Consider the following 12,500-nt stretch of genomic DNA (forward strand, 5'->3'; position numbering starts at 1 on the left):
TACTGGAACTCATTTCAGACTGATAAACTGACAGGAAAATTTCCAAAGTAATTTCTGACAGGAATATTATTAAGATTTCCTTTCTTTTTTAGATATAGTTCAAGAACTATATAAAACAAACATATTTAGAAAGAAAATTACTTCAAGAATTAATTTTTTAAGTAATTAATTCCTGTCAATGTAATGAAATTGGTGGAGCTGAAGAAATCTGCTGCTATCCTGTGTTCATCCTTGGCCACCAAGGTACAAAACTATTGAAGTGGTACACAGATATTAAGCAGCACAACCAGTCCATGTGCAATTAAACACTAACACTAATAAAGGTGTAGCATCCTGAATAAACCATAGCATTTCAACATCAATCAGTAAGTATAAACAGTAGACTTTATAGATGTCTCTAAAATTTTATATAGTAATAATCAATCAACATTACTCACTTTCCTTTTGTAATCAATTCAGATTGAATACCAGTGCCTTTTAGGCATTACATCACTATCTAATACAATGTTATATAAAACTTTTCAAATATTACTGCTAGAATTGGCTTTACATGGTGCATGGTATAAGAAACACCACTCATATAGCAATGAAAAGCACCCCAGAAATTAACAATACAAAACATCTGTTTTCAGCTGAATGTAACGTGTATCTAGTAGTTCAACAGTAATGATCCAGTTAGGACAGTAATACTTTTTCATATAGCACATAGAGGGTAAACAGTCAAGGAAAAAACCCTTCCACAAGTAGCTTTCCTAAGTCAGGAGAGCGGAGCCATACTGGTCTGTGGAAATACTTCTGTGCTATTATACTTGTCTTTGCACTGAGCACAGATAGCATAGGAGGGCACAGATGTCAATGGATTAAATCTGGCCAATGACTGAACCCAAAGCAGCCTGTGATCTTGTCATAGAAAAATAATCTATGGAAGTGGGCTTGATGTCTTAGTGGGAAGTGAGACATTTCCCTACCAGTCAAAGGGAGCCCCACTATTATAAGTACTTTGCTGACAGTATTTACTATGTGAACAAATTTGTTCAGATATCATACCAGCTATGAAATTCTAGATACAGTTTATCAACCAGTTTTGTTTATAACTAAGACCCTATTTGTATCCATATACACTATCTAGGTAGTCTTGTGGCTGCCCAAAGGAGGAAACCTTAAGCCCGTACTATTTCTACCCTAAGACCTCCTTTTATCTTATGTGAAAATATGTGGGATATGGAATCATAGCTTATGCTTTGTTCTAATCTGCATCCTTCTCCTTCTTATACATAAACACTGGCATTTGGATGGCTTTAATGAATAGCATCCACCAGGACTTCCACACATGCCAAGTGACCCCTTCATGGGGTCCATGTTGAGCATCTATTGGTAACCTGAACAAACTGATACTTCAACCACAGTAAGGATATTTAACAAAATGTTAAAAATAAAAACTAACAATAAGAAGCATGCAGTTCTAATCCATACATATGTTGAATGTGGAGTATTAAACCCAAAACCCAGAACCTTTTCTGTAAGCCAGCATGTCTCATCAATTATTCCTTTCTACATACTTCTGAAGGTTGGACTCTATCATATAATATGAAGGTAATCTGTTTCCATATCACCGCATCATCAATGGTGATGTGTCATTGACCACCCCCATTTATATAACATAAGAGTGGAATGCTGCCATACTGTACATCCATTCATTTTAACATGGTGAATTGCTGTATATTTAGAATGTATTTGGCTATGTGTACACACATTACTTTACACAATTGACATATTCAACATAAAATTCTATTTCCTTATTACAGTGTGTATAAATATATATATATATATATATATATATATATATATATACATTTATTGTACATATTACCCAAGTCTTTATAAAAGGAACAGATCCAAGACAACTCTTATAATTATCAATGGCCATTTTCCCTTTCCTCATTAGGGAGAGGAAAGAATCATGCAGTATGGCATCTGTTATCTTCTAACCTTGTAATCTATTTATTTGCAATTACTGCCACCACCTTAATTCAAGATTTTGAACAACAGATCGACGATCATTATAGTCCAATATTTTATTTGATTTAAAGTCATAAATGTCCTACACAGACCATTTTGCAGCCCTAGATCAATTGCTACAAAAAATCAAACTCATCTCTATCTGAAAACTTTCTGAATTTCCTGTACATTTCCAATGTATTCCTTCAGTGGAAGCTGCATCACAAAATTCACACCATGGCTTCATCACACTTCTCCCATCTACCTGGTTTCCACACTTTGGTGTCTTCTGATGATTTCCAATTTCCCCACATTCCTCTCTATATACACTCATGTCTAATTTTACCCATAGTGCCCTAGGGCTTAGTTGCTCTTTGATATATTGACTCTTTTGTAATTAGATCATGATATTTTTTAAAGTCTTTGAGACTCTCAACACCACTAACATATATCACAGGAAAATATAACTTCTTTCTATGCACTGTGAGATGTGTTCCATCCCACAGGAAATCTGATACTAATAACCAAAATTTTATTCACATATCTTGACTTATTAAAATAGTGAATATGTCTGAGAATGAGCAGTATCTTAGGGAGCATATACATTGTAATCATTTGCACCTTTTCTCTTTTTCTTCTTCTTCACCAACATCTTATACCTGAGACTGCCAAACAGTGTTTTGGCATTTATATCAATAACCATAGTCACAACCTATGTCACAATCATGTCCAAATTATAGCATTATAGGACCATTTTTTCCTTTAATTCACTTATACACCGCTCCAGTGGCAGTGTGGGTACTGTATCTCTAGTGATAGGAAGACATGTATTTTATGCTTGTTTAGCTCTTGGCCTGTCATATTTTCTAATGCCTGAAGATATGATAATGTTTCCCATATATTTTCCTCTGATTGAGATGTCCATAAAACACAGTCACTTGCAAAACATTGAAATCAGAGGCTCCTTGTAATATATCAGATTGCCTAAATGTGAAGTGTGCTTATTTAAATATTGTATGAAAAACACCACGGCATTTAAGTAGCAAAGGAGAGAGTGAACATCCCTTCCTCATACTACTAGTGACGGTCATTGTATGTGACACTTGCCCATTACTAGAAGCATCTATTCTAGGACTACTATATAGTAAACAACATTTTTACACAAACTCTTGTGGGAAATTCACTGATCCTAATAGGGGCCATATGAATGACAACTTAAATCAAAGGCTTTTTTTAATCTATTAATTTAGCTTCTGCATTTAGGTTTTTCAAGGAACATGTTTGTTTTCCAACATATCTTTAATAAATCTGGACTACCTGACTTGTGTTTTATGAACCTCTGCTGTTGGCATGAAATAATATGTGGCAGACTATTAATAATTCTGTTCAATAATACTTTTATGTTAATTTTCAGGTCATGCTGTAACAAAGACATATGCCTATAACTACTTGATAAATTATTATGTCTGAAGAACATGAACACTTTAGCTTTATTCACGTCTGTTGGAAATGTTCCCCTTTTTACACAGTCCATATAAAAGTTTAACTAATGCGATATCAACTCTCTTTTAAATTTTTTAAAGAATTCCACTGTCAAACATCTAGCCCAGGCACCTTTCCTGATGTAAGTCCTTCAATAGTTGTCAGCCATTCTTTCTGTATCCTCTTTTGCCAACATTTCCAGATCTTCCATTGTAATTCTGGTAAGATTTAGTGCAGTAACCACATGTTAAAGCTCTCATGCCATCACCATCAGAGACCCCTACTAAACCGTGCTGCATATTCTTTTGTGAGTAATTTATTAATGTGAACTTGATCTGTGATCACTAGTCCATTTTAGTTCCTCACCCTAAAATTTGTTATTTCCTTAGCTCTCTTATTTGGCTAATGAGCATTTCATTTTTCCAATGCAATATATTTTGCCATGAGAAAATGGCACCTTTAATGTTTCTTATTACTAATCTGATAATGTACATTTATAAGTAGTTTATTTTCTGTATTAATGTTCTCCAATTATCTATTTCTGCTTTTTAAAATCTTTCTCCAGTTGTACAAGTCTTCCTTCTGCTTTTCTAATATGTCAGTCTCTTCCTTTTTTGTGTGTGGTTAGTGTGTCCACTAATTCTCTTATATTAAGTTTAAAGAACCCCCAATTTTAGTGCACACATTATTTTTAAATGGCGGAGGGTCTCCCAATATAAACTAATCTGTTGTCTCACAATTTCAGTTTATTGGCAGCTTTTAACAATAGCTATGAAGAGGATGAAGAATGGAAAGGCTGTTGGTCCAGATGACATACCAATGGAAGCATGGAGGTGCTTAGGAGAAATGGCAGTGGAGTTTTTAACTAGATTGTTTAATAAAATCTTGGAAAGTCAGAGGATGCCTGAGGAGTGCAGAAAAAGTGTTTTGGTACCTATTTTTAAGAATAAGGGTGATATGCAGAGCTGTAGTAACTACAGAGGGATAAAACTGATCAGTCACAGCTTGAAGTTATGGGAAAGAGTAGTGTAAGCTAGATTAAGAAGGGAGGTGATGATTAGTGATCAGCAGTATGGTTTCATGCCAGGAAAGAGCACTACAGATGCGATGTTTGCTCTGAGACTGTTGATGGAGAAATATAGAGAAGGTCAGAAGGCATTGCATTGTGTCTTTGTGGACTTGGAGAAAGCATATGATAGGGTGCCTAGAGATGAGTTGTGGTATTATATGAGAAAGTCAGGAGTGGCATAGAAGTATGTAAGAGTGGTACAGGATATGTACGAGGGTATTGTGACAGTGGTGATGTCTGCAGTGAGAGTGACAGATGCGTTTAAGGTGGAGGTGGGATTACATCAAGGATCAACTCTGAGCCCTTTCTTATTTGCAATGGTGATGGACAGGTTGACAGATGAGATCAGACAGGAGGCCCCATGGACTATGATGTTTGTAGATGACATTGTGATCTGTAGTGAGAGTAGGGACCAGGTTGAGTAGACCCCGGAGAGGTGGAGATATGTTCTAGAGAGGAGAGGAATGAAGGTCAGCAGGACTAAGACAGAATATGTGTGTGTGAATGTGAGGGAGGATAGAGGAATGGTGAGGATGCAGGGTGTAGACTTGGCGAAGGTGGATGAGTTTAAGTACTTGGGATCAACAGTTCAGAGTAATGTTGAGTGTGTAAGAGAGGTGAAGAAGAGAGTACAGGCAGGGTGGAATGGGTGGAGAAGAGTGTCAGGAGTGATTTGTGACAGACGGGTACCAGTAAGAGTGAAAGGGAAGGTCTGCAAGAGGGTAGTGAGACCAGCTATGTTGTATGGGTTGGAGACAGTGGCACTGACAAAAAGGCAGGAGTCAGAGCTGGAAGTGGCAGAGTTAAAGACATTCAGATTTGCACTGGATGTGACAAGGATGGACAGGATTAGGAATCAGTATATTAGAGGGTCAGCTCAGGTTGGATGGTTTGGAGGCAAAGTCAGAGAGGCAAGATTACGTTGGTTTGGACATGTGCAGGGGAGGGATGCTGGGTATATTGGGAAAAGGATGCCAAGGATGAAGCTGCCAGGTAACAGGAAAAGAGGAAGGCCTAAGATAAGGTTTATGGATGTGGTGAGAGAGGACATGCAGGTGGTTGGTGTGACAGAGCAATATGCAGAGGACAGGAAGAAATGGAAGCAGATGATCCACTGTGGTGACCCCTAATGGGAACAGCTGAAAGAGAAGAAGTGCAGCTTTTAACAATAATGGATCAAAATGCCAAACTGGATGAGGGGTCATCTCTCTCTACAGTCAAAAAGAGTAGACTAATGCCATATGGTCTGGTCATATAATAGTGGGGCGGTACTCAAATAAATTTGTGTGACTTGCTCCTCCCAGCTTTGGAGCCATGTTTGCCATGTTTGCATAATTCGATTTCTTAAATTGCAACATTCTCCACCTGTCTAATAGCTCAATGCACTTTGTTAGTCTACCATATGGCACTGGTTTTCTTATTTCTGTTCCTCTTCACTGGCTATTCATCCACAGTTGAATCTATAATTGTGCTAATACAAGCATATCCACATTCCCTCTATTTTATTTTCAGCTGCTTTTTGATATTGAATAAAAAGGTACCATCGATATTGGAAAGATAAACATTTCCAATCAGAAGAGTGTGCTGTACAGTTTTAACCATCACTATGGTCTCTCTTCCTTTCTTATCAGGTCAGCTATTTCACCTTAGTCCAACCCAAAGAAACATGAATTAAGATTTCACCCCCTTTTAGCTGAGTCATGACAGTGTGCATATGTCCAGCTATTCCATAGCCTTCATACTACCTGCTTCTCCTTGTTTTTTTCAGTTTAGTTTCCTGCAGACATTCCAATTTTTTATTTTTGCAGCTACAGTAGGTGGATTAGAACAACTGTAGCAGAGCATTCCACCTGGCAGTGTAAACCTTGGCTCTAGGTGACTGTAACTGTTAAAATGACACTCCTACCCCATGTGCAAAATGTAAAAAGGGGTTGTGAATGGATAGATTGATGGCTGGATGGAGTTGAAAATGGCTTTCATTTTGCATATACAAGAAATTTCCCTCATGCTAAGAAGTAGGCTTACATTAAAGAATTGTGTTTCCCTCACCATTATTACTGTTATTTGGTCATACAAGACATATGAGAGGTCTCTTGAGCCTGACTCCTGGGCAATAGTTGGTAACTCTGTATTCCTGGACAACCTGATGGTTAAATAGTTTCATTAGAATCCTTTAAGTAATATTTAGTGAGAAACCTGGCCACAGCCAGAAGGATGTAGTTAAAGTATGGGTACAACAGTCTGTGGTCTGTTTGTTGCCTCATTTCATCCTAGATGACATTTTCATGGATGTACCCTTCAGCACTACTTTTACTTATTCATTTCTAATGTTGTGAGTGTGAAATTTTAATATTGGTTTGTGACCCCCAGTATTTGTAAACATACATATTGTGAATAACTATTAACAATTTTATTTATTTCAAACAAAAAGCATATACCCTCACATATGAGCATCACGGTGGATATAATCACCTTATACAAAACATTTTATGATATAGGGCAGTGTACATATCCAGACTTGCAGCATACTGGGCCATACTATGCAGACATCATTACTTACAGCTTGCCAGTGTTAATACCACACATTGGTAACTGTGTCTCAATGTAATTCCCAATCTCAGCTAGTAATTCCTGCATGAACTAAGACCCATGTCTTTAACAAATCAAATCATTGCTGGTTGTAGTTGGGCAAATCATAGCTATACCTATCATACTTATCTGTCTCAGACTCCATAAAAAGTGGTCAACCACATCTAAGCATTTATTTATCCAACTGCACCTTAAAGCTACATGCTACATGCTTCAGTTCACATTAATATTCATACAAAAGTTACACCCATGCATCCCTTGTGTATTTGGAAACAGGATTACTTTGTCTGACCTAATAGAGTGCTGAAGCTGGCTTTCAATGACTCACTTAATGAAATTTCCAACTAATGATCATCTTTGTCTTAACTTGGCAGTATGATCAGTGGGTCAAAGTGATTTTATGTTTCTCCCTTGCCATCCTTTATGGATCCCTTCTGGAAATTCTTTGACTGATATGCATGGGCATCTATTTGTGAAGCTTTCCTTGCCTACCCTTTCTGAAAATCTATTTCCTGCTTTGGAGTGAGTTTCATGGGTCTTTCCATTTTGTTTGATATCAATCAAGAACAAGTTATCATATACCCTTCACTCACAACTACCTTCAAGAACAGTTTTTTTCTTAAAGTCTGAATTGGTTGCTATATATTTTTCTATTTCATCTAAAGTTGTAAAGGTATGCCTTGGTTATCTTTCCCTAGGTGCAAATGCACCGGGAATCTCAGCTACACGGTAAAGCTCCATTCCTTGAAAAATCTCTGATAGAAGATCAATGCCTTTTTCTTTAAAAATAAGGCTATGCCATAGTCAGGCACAAATCTCACATAAGCCTATCATATTTTAAGGTAATTTCCTACAAGCCTAGCCATTAACATTGGATTGTACTTATTTATTTAATTTAGGGACTTGAAGATGAACTGCTTTGGATATCGTGTGTTAGGTATTCTAGGAGTATGTCTATGGACATGTGCAATTGTACAAAATTTTTCTGAACCCAGCATTTTTTTAACTTTGCTGCTTTGAACAAATATTTGACAATGATTAACTCTTTGCCCTATTTTCCATATCACCCGATTTAGAATCAAGTTCACTTACAGTTACATGCGTTGGCTTCTTGTTGTTCAAGTCTCATTTATTTTATGATAATCTCCCTTTGTAGTGCAGTTATTAATAATTGCTGGTGAATAAGCTTTGCCTTATGACTGGTTGTTGTGTTTTAATGTGAGTTATGTTCATTGCTGAACTCTGAAACAACATGGATAAAGTTTACAAAGTTCCCGTTATCTTTTTTGATATTCTCTGCAACATTTTCTGCCATTGTTATCCACTTGCTTAGCTTCCTTGCAACTTGCTGAGGGTCTGGAAACAGATTACACCATCAACAGTCAAAGCAAATAAATCCAGTGCTAAAACAAGCCAAATCACAATTCACCTGCTGCCACATCACTCTATTTGGATTCAAAACATATTTGTTATTTTTATTAGAAAAATGTATTTTCTTCTAAATAATAACATTTCAGTTTTTACTTTTCCATAATCTTCAACAAACAACTAATTATACAATTTTAACAAAAAATAATCACACTTTTTTTAACTACATACACTATTTACAAAATGTGTCTATGACTAATTCATAAAATACATTACTTTGGGTATTTTAAAGCCAAAATGAAGACAAGAGCACTCAAAGCTCACAGAAATCATTCTACCATGCACATGCACCCATGCAATCCCAACCCCCCCAAAAAAAATAAAATCTTAGAGTGCAGGAGGAACACAATTTAGATTGTTAGGGATGTTTCTTTTTGAATGGGTAAGGCAGGATAGGTGTGAAGAAGCTCTCAAATTAGTTATCAACACTCCTCACAGACATTTAAAACCATGACATTGTACTGAACAACAGTTGTCTTCTCAGCAGCACTCCATGTTGCAGCCACCATTTCCTGCATTAAAAGGAGTATTTTCAGTGGCTGGGTGGAGGCCATTAGTAGCAAATATTAAGTGATGCAAATGTTAATATTTGTTGTGTTTATTCTTCCTTTTTTGTCATTGCAATAGCCCCATTTCTTGTATCACAACCTCTAATGATTATGCATGTTTCAATGCATACACACACACACACACACAATTACAAATGCACTAATACACACACATATACACACAGACACACACACACACACACACACACACACACACACACACACACACACACACACACACACACACACACACTCACTTAAGTCACATGGCAAAACGTTATACTTAGCATAAGAAATACTATGCAGCTTAGATTGCCACAACTAGCTATATGTATAAAGTACTCAGGCATAAAACATATTGGGTCGCAAAATTACTTCAAGATGCTTGAGAACATACCTTCATTCAGATAATTTGCCTTCATGTATACGTCTGATTGAGCATAGATTTTCAACTTTTCTTTGACTCCTGTTGGAAACAGAATACTTATAAGTAGTAATTACAAACTAAAGCAGATTTAATAATGCTAGCATAAAAAATATAAAAAAGATGCACGTAAAGAGATTTCAGTTTTCATTAGCAAGTAATAATGGTGGTAGAATGTCACTGGCTGTTTCTGGACATCGGTCAATTCATTTTTGCTAGTTTTTACTGCCAAGAAAATTTTTTTTGAAGTTTGGGAAGCAGGCCCTTAACTAAACAGCCAGAATTATGAGCCAGGGCACAGGCAATGAAAACAGATCAAGTTTCACTGCACTATGAATTTTGTTTTTCCAGTGAAGCCAGACAGTGATGACAGGCAAAGTCATCTGGTAACTGTTTTTTTTTTTTTTTTTGAATACAGACAAATGTCATATATATTTGTTCTCCGGATTCCACTTCATTTAACAAAATACTTTATATATCTCCAAATATTACAGGTAGACTGCATTAGAATCATAACTAATCAAGACTGTGGCTCAGACTTTGGTCCAGGCTAATAATAAGAGCTAGTATTCACATGGGGCTTCACACTGCTGCCAGATATCTTTCAAATGTACACTGGTTGCAGATTCATCTGAGGCACTATTTTATAGCATTATCCCATATCAGTTAAAACAATTATTGAGCCAGATCTTATTGTCTTCCACAGGTGTCACCTGTGTTACTGATACACTATTGTTAATATAGTTAACACTCAGTGGCTAAAATAGTCTTTTTTTTCTTGGCCAGAGTAAATTTGCATTCCTTACAATTACATTTAGTAAGAAGGGCTCAGAGTTTTAAGTCTAACTGCAAGGGACATTTGACAGTTTGTCTAAAAATGGCAGCTGTCATATCACATTCCTGATGGGATGTTGAAGAATGTGCAATAAATTAATTTCGTACTAAAGTTGCTGAGACCTGCAAAGCAGTAGGGGTTCATTTAGTTAAAAAAATGCCTTCCAACAACACAAGAAGATCATAAGTTCATAGGTTCATAGGTAAGTACTAGGCTATCGGCCCTGGGGCCTATATAAGCCTAGCTGAAAAGGTTCCCTGGCTTTCGCCACCCAAGAAAATTATTTTCCTGTGCCCCTGTCAAGCAGTGCTGCAGAAGTGATCCCCAGGGTGAATTTTCTATTTCCCATCCAGTCGTCAAGGTTTTTCTTATAGAGGGCCAATGAGGAGCTTTGCTTGACAGGAATGGGGAGTTTGTTCCAGAGTATAGGGAGTCTCTGGGACAGGAATGTATCTCTCCAGCATGTTCTGTTTATTGTGGTGACAAGGTTTAGGTCCATGGAGCGTGTGGTATGGAGAGATTGGTATTTCTTTAAGTGTAGCATGTCCAACAGCTCTGGGTTTGACTTAGCTTTGTATGTTAGGCAGAGATCGCCTCTGAGTAGGCGATATGCGACGGAGTAGAGCTGGAGTTTTTTGAGACAGTCTGCATATGGCATATGTCTGAGGCCGGTAATCCTCTTAGTGAGGTATTTCTGTGGCCTCTGCAATTGTTGTCGGTGTCTTGTGAGATACATGCCAAATGGGGCATTGTACTCTATGATTGGTCTAATGAGGGATGAGAAGAGAGGAACAATGACCTCCTTTTTTCTAGAGGAGAACCCCTTAGTGATGACGTGTGCCACGTAGAAGGATTTCCTGACTACTGTGGCAATGTGGTTATCAAAGGAGAGACTACTATCCACCTGTGTCCCGAGGTCTCTTATCACACTTTCAGTGTTTAGTGAGCTGCCGCTTATGTGATAGTTCATAGGTAAACGAGTTTTTCCCAAAGGGGATGACAATGCACTTCTTAGCATTGAGCTTGAGGCCATGAATTTGACACCAAGCATCTGTCTCTGAGAGGCCCTTTTGTAGAATGTCAGCATCATTTGGGGATTCTATTATGGCTCCCAGTTTGCAGTCATCTGCAAACTTTGTAAGCCAAAGACCTTCTGTGTTGGCCTGTACTTCAGAGAAGTAGATGCCAAACAGGAGAGGACCCAGGACCGAACCCTGTGGTACTCCACTTGTCACTGATCTGAAGTCAGACTTGGAGTTGGCAACTTTTACTGTCAGTGAGCCAGTTGGTCACCCATTTTGTGACTTAGTGGATTATGCCCAGTTTAGTGAGTTTACCAATAATTCCAGAGTGGGGGATGGTGTTGAAAGCCTTGGTAAGGTCAAGATAGGCTGTGTGCACTACCTTACCCTTGTCTATGGCTCTTGTGACTGTTTCAAAGAAGTCAATCAGGTTTAGTAGACATGATCTACCTTTTACAAACCCAAACTGACTGGGGTCCAGAGTTTAGGGGTTACCTATGTCTTTGTTTATAAGCTCCAAGATGATACTTTCCATGGCCTTGCAGATCAGCCTCGTCGGGCTAATGGGATGGTAGTAAGTGGGGTCCATGGTAGCACCTCCTTTGTGGAGTGGGATAACTGTCACTGTACACCATACAGCAGGCGAATAGCCTGAGGTGAGGCTATGATTGTACATGGCACTTAGGCGTGGTGCCAGTTCATTCTGTAGTTCATGCAGTATGCAGCCTGGGATGTTGTTTGGTCCCATGGATGCTGTGATTTTGGCTTTGGAGAGGATGGTCTTTACTTGTTTATCCATGATTGCAGGGGCTTTACATTCTTCCGGTGTTAAGATGGGCCCTTTGATGGGTGAGAAGGAGGGGTAAAGTTAACACTGAACATATCTGCCAGGATGTTGGCAATATCGGTTGGTTCTGTATATTAAGTGCCATTGTGCTGAAGCTCAGAGTAGATCTGAGTGCTGCCACTGAGATTCTTGACATAGTTGTAGAACGCTTTGGGTTGTCTTTGGAATCAGTGGCAATTTTATTTTCATAACTGGCTTTGGAGGATTTTATGAGGGATCTCAGCTTCTTGCTGAGACTGACCAGGGAGTTTTTCCAAT

General features: G+C 37.9%; 1 long non-coding RNA gene across 2 annotated transcripts in view; it reads right to left on the bottom strand.

Moving 5' to 3' along the window:
* Positions 1–12,500, bottom strand: part of LOC122815577 — a 136,636-nt gene that overhangs the window by 30,283 nt on the left and 93,853 nt on the right. For both annotated transcript variants that reach the window (XR_006366969.1, XR_006366970.1), the window contains one exon: positions 9,512–9,580. This is a non-coding gene — a long non-coding RNA (uncharacterized LOC122815577). The remainder of the gene's footprint in view (positions 1–9,511; positions 9,581–12,500) is intronic.

This window comes from Protopterus annectens, chromosome 11.part0, assembly GCF_019279795.1.
Source record: "Protopterus annectens isolate FY-2018-M chromosome 11.part0, PAN1.0, whole genome shotgun sequence".
NCBI lineage: Eukaryota > Metazoa > Chordata > Ceratodontiformes > Protopteridae > Protopterus > Protopterus annectens.